This window comes from Schistocerca gregaria, unplaced genomic scaffold (assembly GCF_023897955.1).
Source record: "Schistocerca gregaria isolate iqSchGreg1 unplaced genomic scaffold, iqSchGreg1.2 ptg000195l, whole genome shotgun sequence".
Lineage (NCBI taxonomy): Eukaryota > Metazoa > Arthropoda > Insecta > Orthoptera > Acrididae > Schistocerca > Schistocerca gregaria.
Window position 1 is genome coordinate 25,001 of NW_026061734.1, and position 12,500 is coordinate 37,500.

General features: G+C 49.5%; 1 non-coding gene across 1 annotated transcript in view; it reads left to right on the top strand.

Moving 5' to 3' along the window:
- The first annotated feature begins 11,986 nt into the window (after positions 1 to 11,986).
- LOC126304894 (small subunit ribosomal RNA) overlaps positions 11,987 to 12,500 on the top strand; it is a 1,893-nt gene continuing 1,379 nt past the window's right edge. The window contains exon 1 of the ribosomal RNA XR_007553271.1: positions 11,987 to 12,500. This exon is cut by the window's right edge and continues 1,379 nt beyond it. This is a non-coding gene — a ribosomal RNA (small subunit ribosomal RNA).

Consider the following 12,500-nt stretch of genomic DNA (forward strand, 5'->3'; position numbering starts at 1 on the left):
ACATCCTACACAGAGGGGCACCAAATATCATCCCCCGCCCTCGTGTTATACCACATGAAAAATTGCAGAAGTGAGAGACACACATCCGCCAGCCTCTTGCTACAAGCATCGAACCGACGTGACGTATCTGACGGTGACTCAGGCATCCGCGTACTGCCACCACTATCCACCCCCCCCCCCTCTCTCTCTGCACCCTTCCCACACAATACCAAATTTAACCAACTTTATCGCTTAACCTAACTGTGGCTGTACCACATTATCGCTTAACCTAACTGTGGCTGTACCACATTATCGCTTAACCTAACTGTGGTTGTACCACATTATCGCTTAACCTAACTGTGGTTGTACCACATTATCGCTTAACCTAACTGTGGTTGTACCACATTATCGCTTAACCTAACTGTGGTTGTACCACATTATCGCTTAACCTAACTGTGGTTGTACCACATTATCGCTTAACCTAACTGTGGTTGTACCACATTATCGCTTAACCTAACTGTGGTTGTACCACATTATCGCTTAACCTAACTGTGGTTGTACCACATTATCGCTTAACCTAACTGTGGTTGTACCACATTATCGCTTAACCTAACTGTGGTTGTACCACATTATCCCTTAACCTAACTGTGGTTGTACCACATTATCCCTTAACCTAACTGTGGTTGTACCACATTATCCCTTAACCTAACTGTGGTTGTACCACATTATCCCTTAACCTAACTGTGGTTGTACCACATTATCCCTTAACCTAACTGTGGTTGTACCACATTATCCCTTAACCTAACTGTGGTTGTACCACATTATCCCTTAACCTAACTGTGGTTGTACCACATTATCCCTTAACCTAACTGTGGTTGTACCACATTATCCCTTAACCTAACTGTGGTTGTACCACATTATCCCTTAACCTAACTGTGGTTGTACCACATTATCCCTTAACCTAACTGTGGTTGTACCACATTATCCCTTAACCTAACTGTGGTTGTACCACATTATCCCTTAACCTAACTGTGGTTGTACCACATTATCCCTTAACCTAACTGTGGTTGTACCACATTATCCCTTAACCTAACTGTGGTTGTACCACATTATCCCTTAACCTAACTCAAGTTGTCCCTTAACCTAACTCAAGTTGTCCCTTAACCTAACTCAAGTTGTCCCTTAACCTAACTCAAGTTGTCCCTTAACCTAACTCAAGTTGTCCCTTAACCTAACTCAAGTTGTCCCTTAACCTAACTCAAGTTGTCCCTTAACCTAACTCAAGTTGTCCCTTAACCTAACTCAAGTTGTCCCTTAACCTAACTCAAGTTGTCCCTTAACCTAACTCAAGTTGTCCCTTAACCTAACTCAAGTTGTCCCTTAACCTAACTCAAGTTGTCCCTTAACCTAACTCAAGTTGTCCCTTAACCTAACTCAAGTTGTCCCTTAACCTAACTCAAGTTGTCCCTTAACCTAACTCAAGTTGTCCCTTAACCTAACTCAAGTTGTCCCTTAACCTAACTCAAGTTGTCCCTTAACCTAACTCAAGTTGTCCCTTAACCTAACTCAAGTTGTCCCTTAACCTAACTCAAGTTGTCCCTTAACCTAACTCAAGTTGTCCCTTAACCTAACTCAAGTTGTCCCTTAACCTAACTCAAGTTGTCCCTTAACCTAACCCACGTTGTCCCTTAACCTAACCCACGTTGTCCCTTAACCTAACCCACGTTGTCCCTTAACCTAACCCACGTTGTCCCTTAACCTAACCCACGTTGTCCCTTAACCTAACCCACGTTGTCCCTTAACCTAACCCACGTTGTCCCTTAACCTAACCCACGTTGTCCCTTAACCTAACCCACGTTGTCCCTTAACCTAACCCACGTTGTCCCTTAACCTAACCCACGTTGTCCCTTAACCTAACCCACGTTGTCCCTTAACCTAACCCACGTTGTCCCTTAACCTAACCCACGTTGTCCCTTAACCTAACCCACGTTGTCCCTTAACCTAACCCACGTTGTCCCTTAACCTAACCCACGTTGTCCCTTAACCTAACCCACGTTGTCCCTTAACCTAACCCACGTTGTCCCTTAACCTAACCCACGTTGTCCCTTAACCTAACCCACGTTGTCCCTTAACCTAACCCACGTTGTCCCTTAACCTAACCCACGTTGTCCCTTAACCTAACCCACGTTGTCCCTTAACCTAACCCACGTTGTCCCTTAACCTAACCCACGTTGTCCCTTAACCTAACCCACGTTGTCCCTTAACCTAACCCACGTTGTCCCTTAACCTAACCCACGTTGTCCCTTAACCTAACCCACGTTGTCCCTTAACCTAACCCACGTTGTCCCTTAACCTAACCCACGTTGTCCCTTAACCTAACCCACGTTGTCCCTTAACCTAACCCACGTTGTCCCTTAACCTAACCCACGTTGTCCCTTAACCTAACCCACGTTGTCCCTTAACCTAACCCACGTTGTCCCTTAACCTAACCCACGTTGTCCCTTAACCTAACCCACGTTGTCCCTTAACCTAACCCACGTTGTCCCTTAACCTAACCCACGTTGTCCCTTAACCTAACCCACGTTGTCCCTTAACCTAACCCACGTTGTCCCTTAACCTAACCCACGTTGTCCCTTAACCTAACCCACGTTGTCCCTTAACCTAACCCACGTTGTCCCTTAACCTAACCCACGTTGTCCCTTAACCTAACCCACGTTGTCCCTTTGCCTAACATAGTTCACTGCTCGGAATCTCTGGTGTCGTTGTTATCCTCATGTAGATGTCTTGCGAGTGTTGCTTACTTTCCACATATTCCCGCTATCCACTGTCAATTGTACTGCAATAGGACTATATCGCCCCCCCCCCTCCCTCTGTCCCCCTCTTTGTGTCTCTGTCCTCTCAAGCTGGTCGGTCTGGCGTTTGAGTGTTAAATGAGCCTCGCAGCTGTTCAGTTGCATTCAGATGTCGACGCCCTCAGTGTACGTCGTGGTATGGTCTGTGTCCATTGTCCGCTGATGTCGTACGCGTAACCCACACGCTGTACCGATCATCGGTCGTTACGTACAGAGTGAAGTAGTGTGATACGTGTGACCGTACGCTGGCTGTGCCCAACGGTGTCGAATCTCAATTTCCATATGATGTGCTCGATGCTACTTGTCTCGTCTCCCAATAACAGCTAGGTTGCACTGTGGTACGCCGTAGAGGCGTGTGGGAGGAACGTACGAACGCATTGTATGTCACCCTGGGTCGCTGGGGGTGGTGGTGCGGTGAGTCAGGTCAGGTCAGGTCAGCGTGAGCCGTCTGATGTAGTGACGCGTGTATTCCGACTTTTTTTTTTTTTTTTTTTTTTTTTTTTTTTTTAAAAAAAAAAAAAAAAAAAACTTTATTAATAATACAACAACATTAATTTAATTATACAACATCTTAATATATAACTAAGTATGATACAAAAAAGTCAAATACAAGAAACTATTCCCATACTATTAACCCACCACCTCAAATAATTAGTGGGTCCTTATTACAAACTACTAATTGGCAGTGTATTACTTATGTGGCACTAACTACGGGCATGATTAATAAGTTACTTGTTAGACTACCTTACATGACTATTCTAGTGTGATCTGCAGTGTTACAGTATGTGCCAGAAGTTATGCATACAAACCTACTGTTATTTAGCCTGCCCACCGAGCTAACCCCAGTGGGCGTGCCCCTGGCACTGGGCTGGCTACGACTTTAACTTCACTGCAGTCCCTACCTGTTAGTATGTTAGTATTTCTAATTCTTACTTAAAACTACTTTCTACTCAAAAAAATAGTTGTGCGATAATTCCAATTCCGGGTAGTGCACCTGCCATCCTTGTCCGAAGACGCGGCGGATTCCAGCCATGAAATGGCTGGCCAGATCCGCGCCTGGCGGTAGTGCAGGTGCAACTCGGTCAAGTTCGGTTTGGTACTTGATTAGTTCCTTGCCCTAATAAAGTCCCTCATGACTTTCATTGAGATCTCATTTGCCAGACTGTTGAGGACTCTGAAAGTGTCGGCACGCCGCAGCAAGGTATATGTATCTTGGCTAGGAAGTTGCGCTCTAAGTTCACTTGCCACTCCATCATACAACGTGCAGTTGTAGATGACGTGTTCGGGAGTTCCTTCCGGAGCACCACAGTCACACGCTGGTGTCGCCTGTTTACCAAATCGGCAAAGGTATGCCGGATATGGCCCATGTCCCGTCAGGAAGTGCAGCAGACCCCTACTTGGCTGAAAGTATCCCATTTTTAATCTTTCTGCAACATCTGGAAGTAGCTCAAAAACTCGTCTCCCAGTTCCTTCCCCTTCCCACTGACTCTGCCATAGTTCCTCCCCCCTTCTCTTGATTGCGTATTTGTCCCCTACTTGCACACCCATGATTTCCCTAGTCTTTTCAACTTTCCCCTTTGTTACCCAATACCACGCTGCCTGCTCCCTAATTTTTATATCAAGGGGACATAATCCCATAATAACTAGCAACGCCCCCCCAGGAGTAGTTCTGTATGCCCCAGCAGATCTTAGTAGCATACTTCGCTGCACCCTCCTCACGGCCATGGCAGGCGCCACCCTCGTGAGCCTGTGTGCCCAGACCCCGCTGGCATACCCTACTAAGGAAGTCAGAATACTATTATGATATAATTTTATTAGGTGGGGGGGTAAGTGAAATCTTTTATGCCCTATGTTTATTAAGTTATTAAGGATTTCTATCGCGCGCTGGGCAATCATTTCTATGTGCGTCGCGTAATTCCATTTTTCGTCTATTATTACTCCAAGATACCTAGCTTCGCGTCGCCGGAGAACTGGGGCTCCCGCAATCCTGACAGTTGGATTTCTTATCAGACTGCCTTTTAGTAGAAGATATGTTGATTTGTGTGGTGCAATTCTCATTTTTGCCTCTCGGCACCATTCCTGGAGAATTTGCATTGACCTTTCCACTTTTGGCTCTAAGTCTTCACGGCTACGGCCACCTACCAGCAGGAGGAGGTCGTCAGCGTAGGCTATCACGTCTAGCACATCTCTACATTGTTGTAACCTGACTAACAGGGGCTCTATGTTTACGTCCCAAAAGAGTGGCCCCAGGACCGATCCCTGGGGGCACCCCTTCGTACAGGTCTTACTTACTCTCTCGCTAGGCGATGATAGCCAGACCTCCCTGTCCATGCAATAGCTCCTCAGACAGCCATACAGGGGCCCTGGACACTCCATCTCACGCAAACGTGAGAAGAGCGAGGGCCACCAGAGGTTGTCAAAGGCGCCACTGATGTCCACCATGATGCCTACGACATACTTGTGCGTGGATGAGCCACAGACCTCAGCCGCCAGGGCGATTGCGTCAGACGCTGATCGCCCCGGCCTAAAGCCGAACTGCCTGTCACTCATTCCACGCAGCATCCTATGTGCGGTCAGTCTGTCCGCCAGCAGCCTCTCCAGCAGCTTCCCCATGGTGTCTAACAGGCATATAGGTCTATAGGATTTGGGATCCATAGGGTCCTTGTCCTTTCCTTTTTGTATGATTACTACATTTGCAGTCTTCCATACTCTCGGAAATTTCCCAGCTGTGAGACACTCATTGAAGAGCCGCGTTAGAGGAGCCACCAGCTGTGGGGCGAGGAACTGTACCACCTCTGCTACAATGCCGTCCGGTCCTGGCGCCTTCCCCTTCTTTAATGATTTGATATGTGCTGCAACTTCTGCTTCAGAGAAAGGGTACACTCTAGTATTATTGGTATATTCTAGAGAATCCTCCCTGCGGATTTGCCTTTGAGAGTCATCATCATCATGTTCATCATCGTCCGGTAGCAGAGTGCGCAGGAGAACTTCAGCAGTTTCCTTCCACGACTCTGTCACTCGGTCTCCATCTCGGATGGTCGAGAGAACCGCGGGGGATTTAACCTTTTCCCTTACGAGTTTGTAGGGTATTCCCCAGGGATCGGTATCGAGCTGATTTAGCACATACTTCTCCCAACTCCTTGTTCTTACTTCCTTTAATTCCCTTTGAAAATTTTCTTTCTCATCTCTGTAGCGCTGCAGCCAGTATTGCTTCTCTTGCCAGACGGCACTTCGCTGGTAGTACCTCCTCGCCCGTCTAACAGACCGACGCATACCTTCCAGTTCGGCAGTCCATGGTGATGGTGAGGCCGCCACGGCCCTCCTCCTGGTTGGCACGGCGACCTTTACCGCCCTAACGATGGAGCCTACCAGTTCTTCGGCGTACCTGTCGACATCCAGGCCACCCTCAGGCAACGGAGGAACGTCACACTCCTGAGCCAGGCATTCCCAATTTGTCTTGTGATAGTTATATTGAATCTCCCACCCCAGGTCCCAGCGGCACTCTTCATCTCCTATGCAAAAAGTAATCAGGTTGTGATCGCTTGTGGTAGCGTGCTCTATCACATTCCAGCTGTGGATAAGGTTTATAGCATTCGGTGACGCTAACGTCACATCGATGTTGGTGCCTTGTCCCCCTCCTCCTGCATAGGTGGGGGGGTTCCCTGCTTTATTTACTACCACCAGCTGTGACGCCATTATTGCTTCCTCTGCCCTTTCACCATTTTCGTCCCTAGTGCCGCTGTGCCATAGGGGGGATTTCGCGTTCATGTCTGCTGTGATTATTACCTTACGCCCACGTAACGCCATCATTACCCTGGAGAGATGTTCTATGAAATGTTCGAAATTTCCCCCGTACTGAAAGTACATATTGACAATATATAATATCCCAGCGGGTGACTGCAACTCGATGACGTTACAGTGGCAATCAGAGAGTTGCGCTATTTTTGTGGCTCTGAGGGCCTTATTTGTTATTACTATTAACGCCCTTGGCTCCTCTCCTGTAAAGATGGTTTGCCATGTTTTCGACATGAATGATATTTGCCCGGCCCAGTGGTATGGCTCCTGTAGACAGAGTACATCTAGTCTCCTCTCCTCCACTACTTTTCGGAGTTCCTGCATGACCAACCGACTATTATGAGTGTTTAGCTGCCCTACCGTGATTGAATTTAGGGTTGTCATTAAGGAAAATAAGTGTGAAAGTAACATTCAGGCCATGATTTGTTAAAGTCGAATGCTACTCTACCATTAGCTAGGACAGCCTGTGCATAAATTTCGTCCAGCTTGAATTCTTCACCTCTTCTCTCAAATACTTTCTTCACCAGGTCACGCAGGGCTCCGAAATCAGTGGGAAGATTCACTGACTTCAGCTGTATTCTATCTACAGCCTCCATCGCCGTGAAGGTGACCATTCTGCCATGTTCATGACCTACGCGTACGACGTGCCTCAAAGCTGTAGTGAGGATCGCTGGTTGCTCCAGACGCGATAGCTGCATCGCGAACTCCAAGTTGGGATAGATCCGTCTTGGGTCCGCTCCTACAGCCGGTTTATCGTCTTGCAGCTGTGCCATACTTGTGCTCGTAGTGGTGCTTGTGACTGTGCTGTCTTGCAGGGTAAAAGTTGGAAGACTCCCTGGGACAGGAGCAGAGCTGTTCCTTCTGGGTAAAGATTGAGGCAGTGAGCCTGGGTTAACTGCTTTTCCGTCATGCTCCTCATTTTCTTCTTCAGGTTCTGTTTGGATACAAAGATCAACCATTTTTACTTCCTGTGTCCCTTTTAATTCAAGCTTTGAGACGAAAGTTTCAGCTTCAGGGTTTAATTTTGAGTGAGGAGCTGGAGATGTTGAGGGTGGAGACTCACTAGCAGCCCAGAAGTCGTCTACAATTACCTCAATTTCTTTTATTTCGTGCATTATTTCTCTTATGTCTTCGAATCTCGGATCAGAGTCAGTTTGTGTACTGAAGTCAATCATCGTTGCTTTTCGTTCCTGCATTTGTTTTAGAGACTTCAAAAATTTATTAAACCTTTCTGCCCTTCCAGCGTCCCTTTTTCTTTTGCTGGGAGACTTCCTTTTGATGTTCGTCCTTCTTATGTTGCCAGCATCAGCCATAGTCAATTCGGGATATGAGTCTCTGCTCTAGCAGTTTGTAGGTCGGGCAGTTTCTTCCTGCCATACCACAGGTTTTCTTTCCTCTCCGTGTGCAGGGAATGCACACCACGGACTTCTTACATTCCTTCCTCATGTGTTCCTCCTCTCCGCATCTGGAGCAAGCAGGTTTCCTACTACAGTATTTGTGTATGTGATCAATATCCCCACAGTTCTGACACCGGGGGACAACAAGGTAGTCCTTGACATTAACAGAGTGAAAACCTATGTATACCCTGCCCATAGCTGTCAATTTCCTCCATAGGGATCCTGTGACTTCTGCTACGTGGTGGACTGTATCTTTATCCTTAGGCCCAGTTTTAAACCTAAGTTTAAAGTCTTTTAGGAAAGTTTCCATGTTGCTTTCTGAGTCCAAGTTTTGTTCATAGATCGTCTTACACAGGTCCTCGTCCGTTATGGACTTTGGCACATCATAGAGAATGACCAAGGGGTTCTTCTTACGGGGGGGTTCACATTTGACTGCCTTACATAGCTGTTGATTCGCCAAGAGCTTGTTCTTGTCCTCCTCAGTGGCAACGTCGACAATCACTACATTCTTTGTAGCCTTAATCCTGTTAATTTTAATTTTGTCCTTAACTGGGTTGACTGAAGTCGCGAAGACTTCTTGGACCTTCTTTATGTTCTGGCCAGGCATTGGTCTCAAAAAGACCGCAGTTTCCGGCCGCTTGGACACTTTGACAATAGTTTCTCTAGTTGTGGGAGCCTTGGGTGCAGCTTGCGCCGCGACCCCGGCCCATGTCCTAGCAGGCTGTTTCCGGAGCCTTTCATTCTCTCTTTCGAGCTCCTCTAGTCGTCCTTCGAGTTTGGCGTTGGCTATTGCCCATGCCGCCAACTCGTTTTTCAATGCCTGTACCGCGGTTTGACTGATTTTACCGTTCTTTACGTTATGGTCCAGGAACTGGCTTAATCTGAGATGCCTTTCCATGCTGCATTCTACCATCGCCTGACCCAGGCCTTCCTGTGGCGAGGGATCAGCTAGCATCGAAAGCCTCGCAGGCGCACTCAAATCGCTTGTCTCGTTTGTAGCCATCATTATTTGACAAGCGAAAAAAAAGGGGTTGGGAACCCGTCTCTTTCCCCGGACCGGTTCCTCTGGCATGGGGGGGGACTAAGACTGCAGCTCGCAGCCTAACCCACGTTGTCCCTTAACCTAACCCACGTTGTCCCTTAACCTAACCCACGTTGTCCCTTAACCTAACCCACGTTGTCCCTTAACCTAACCCACGTTGTCCCTTAACCTAACCCACGTTGTCCCTTAACCTAACCCACGTTGTCCCTTAACCTAACCCACGTTGTCCCTTAACCTAACCCACGTTGTCCCTTAACCTAACCCACGTTGTCCCTTAACCTAACCCACGTTGTCCCTTAACCTAACCCACGTTGTCCCTTAACCTAACCCACGTTGTCCCTTAACCTAACCCACGTTGTCCCTTAACCTAACCCACGTTGTCCCTTAACCTAACCCACGTTGTCCCTTAACCTAACCCACGTTGTCCCTTAACCTAACCCACGTTGTCCCTTAACCTAACCCACGTTGTCCCTTAACCTAACCCACGTTGTCCCTTAACCTAACCCACGTTGTCCCTTAACCTAACCCACGTTGTCCCTTAACCTAACCCACGTTGTCCCTTAACCTAACCCACGTTGTCCCTTAACCTAACCCACGTTGTCCCTTAACCTAACCCACGTTGTCCCTTAACCTAACCCACGTTGTCCCTTAACCTAACCCACGTTGTCCCTTAACCTAACCCACGTTGTCCCTTAACCTAACCCACGTTGTCCCTTAACCTAACCCACGTTGTCCCTTAACCTAACCCACGTTGTCCCTTAACCTAACCCACGTTGTCCCTTAACCTAACCCACGTTGTCCCTTAACCTAACCCACGTTGTCCCTTAACCTAACCCACGTTGTCCCTTAACCTAACCCACGTTGTCCCTTAACCTAACCCACGTTGTCCCTTAACCTAACCCACGTTGTCCCTTAACCTAACCCACGTTGTCCCTTAACCTAACCCACGTTGTCCCTTAACCTAACCCACGTTGTCCCTTAACCTAACCCACGTTGTCCCTTAACCTAACCCACGTTGTCCCTTAACCTAACCCACGTTGTCCCTTAACCTAACCCACGTTGTCCCTTAACCTAACCCACGTTGTCCCTTAACCTAACCCACGTTGTCCCTTTGCCTAACATAGTTCACTGCTCGGAATCTCTGGTGTCGTTGTTATCCTCATGTAGATGTCTTGCGAGTGTTGCTTACTTTCCACATATTCCCGCTATCCACTGTCAATTGTACTGCAATAGGACTATATCGCCCCCCCCCCCTCCCTCTGTCCCCCTCTTTGTGTCTCTGTCCTCTCAAGCTGGTCGGTCTGGCGTTTGAGTGTTAAATGAGCCTCGCAGCTGTTCAGTTGCATTCAGATGTCGACGCCCTCAGTGTACGTCGTGGTATGGTCTGTGTCCATTGTCCGCTGATGTCGTACGCGTAACCCACACGCTGTACCGATCATCGGTCGTTACGTACAGAGTGAAGTAGTGTGATACGTGTGACCGTACGCTGGCTGTGCCCAACGGTGTCGAATCTCAATTTCCATATGATGTGCTCGATGCTACTTGTCTCGTCTCCCAATAACAGCTAGGTTGCACTGTGGTACGCCGTAGAGGCGTGTGGGAGGAACGTACGAACGCATTGTATGTCACCCTGGGTCGCTGGGGGTGGTGGTGCGGTGAGTCAGGTCAGGTCAGGTCAGCGTGAGCCGTCTGATGTAGTGACGCGTGTATTCCGACTTTGTCGTATTGCCTCACACAAAGTGCTACCCTGGTGGACCGCGTTCCATATCTGGGACATGCCGCAGATGCCGGTTGACAGTGGATCGCGGAAGGGACATCGCATACGTGCGCGGGCCACCTTCCACGTGTTCTCTTCTGCACATGTCGCAGTGTGTATGTGGTCTGATGTAGCGTGTCGTGACACATGACATCCTGGCATGCAAGAATTGTTGAATTCGCAAATGTAGGTGGACATCTACGTTTACTGCCCAAGATACGCAAATGAACTGGAAATCCGTTGTTGAGCGGTTGTTCACGCTGGAGGTGAATCTGTGATGGCGACGATCGGTACAGCTATTAACCGGTTGTTTCAGCGGTACCCGCCACATCCACACACGTGACTAGGCCCATGTGGGTATGAAGCGATACGCGGCGGTGGCTTGGTGGGACTGTTCCCGGCCGGTGAAGGGGGGCCGCCCGGCGTGTTGGCCGCGCGCTGCGTGGGCGCACGCGCAACAGGCGGCTGGTGGGGGGCGCCGAGTGGCAGGAGCGCCAGCCGACGGGCCCGGCAGGCGGCGCAGCTACGCTGCGGCGCACCCTGCACGCGGCGCCTGGCGGCCAAAGTTGGTTCAGCCGAGCCCGGTGCGAAGCGCGGTGGACATCTGCAGTGTGCTGGTCTGATTGAGGACTGTGTGCGTTGAGGATGCGCCGCCGCCTGGCACTCGGCGCCGCGACGCCGTCTGCTGCTCGGTCGCCCCAGCGGTTCTCGCAGGTGGTTTGTATCGCAGTTGTGCGGACGTGTTGGCGCGTGCGCTGTGCTGGGAGAGTTCGCTTCTGCACCCAAGTGGGGCTTTGCCCTTGTGTGGCGCTGGCGTTGGAGCTGCCGGTCACCATAGGTGGCGCGTGTTGTCTCCCGCCGGCAATGCCACGACAGCACGCTCCCGGGCCTCTGTCGGCAGCGGCAAGCTCAGTTGGGAGCAAGGGTGTTCTCACTAAAACCGTCTACTCGCCTAACTCCGGGCGATTGCGCCTCTCTCGAAACCGACCAAGTACCTAGGACGGCGCTGCGCGCCGCCGGGACCTGAGAGGGTTTCGAGGTGTATCGTGCAGGGGAGCTCGGCCTCCTCCTGTTTGCAGAATAATTGAGCGGACGCTTGCGTGTTCGCGCGGGCCCCCGGGACACACTCCCGGGCGGCCGGCTGCTCAGCTCTAGTTGACGCAGCTCCCTGGTTGATCCTGCCAGTAGTCATATGCTTGTCTCAAAGATTAAGCCATGCATGTCTCAGTACAAGCCGCATTAAGGTGAAACCGCGAATGGCTCATTAAATCAGTTATGGTTCCTTAGATCGTACCCACGTTACTTGGATAACTGTGGTAATTCTAGAGCTAATACATGCAAACAGAGTCCCGACCAGAGATGGAAGGGACGCTTTTATTAGATCAAAACCAATCGGATTGGCTTGTCTGGTCCGTTTGCCTTGGTGACTCTGAATAACTTTGGGCTGATCGCACGGTCCTCGTACCGGCGACGCATCTTTCAAATGTCTGCCTTATCAACTGTCGATGGTAGGTTCTGCGCCTACCATGGTTGTAACGGGTAACGGGGAATCAGGGTTCGATTCCGGAGAGGGAGCCTGAGAAACGGCTACCACATCCAAGGAAGGCAGCAGGCGCGCAAATTACCCACTCCCGGCACGGGGAGGTAGTGACGAAAAATAACGATACGGGACTCATCCG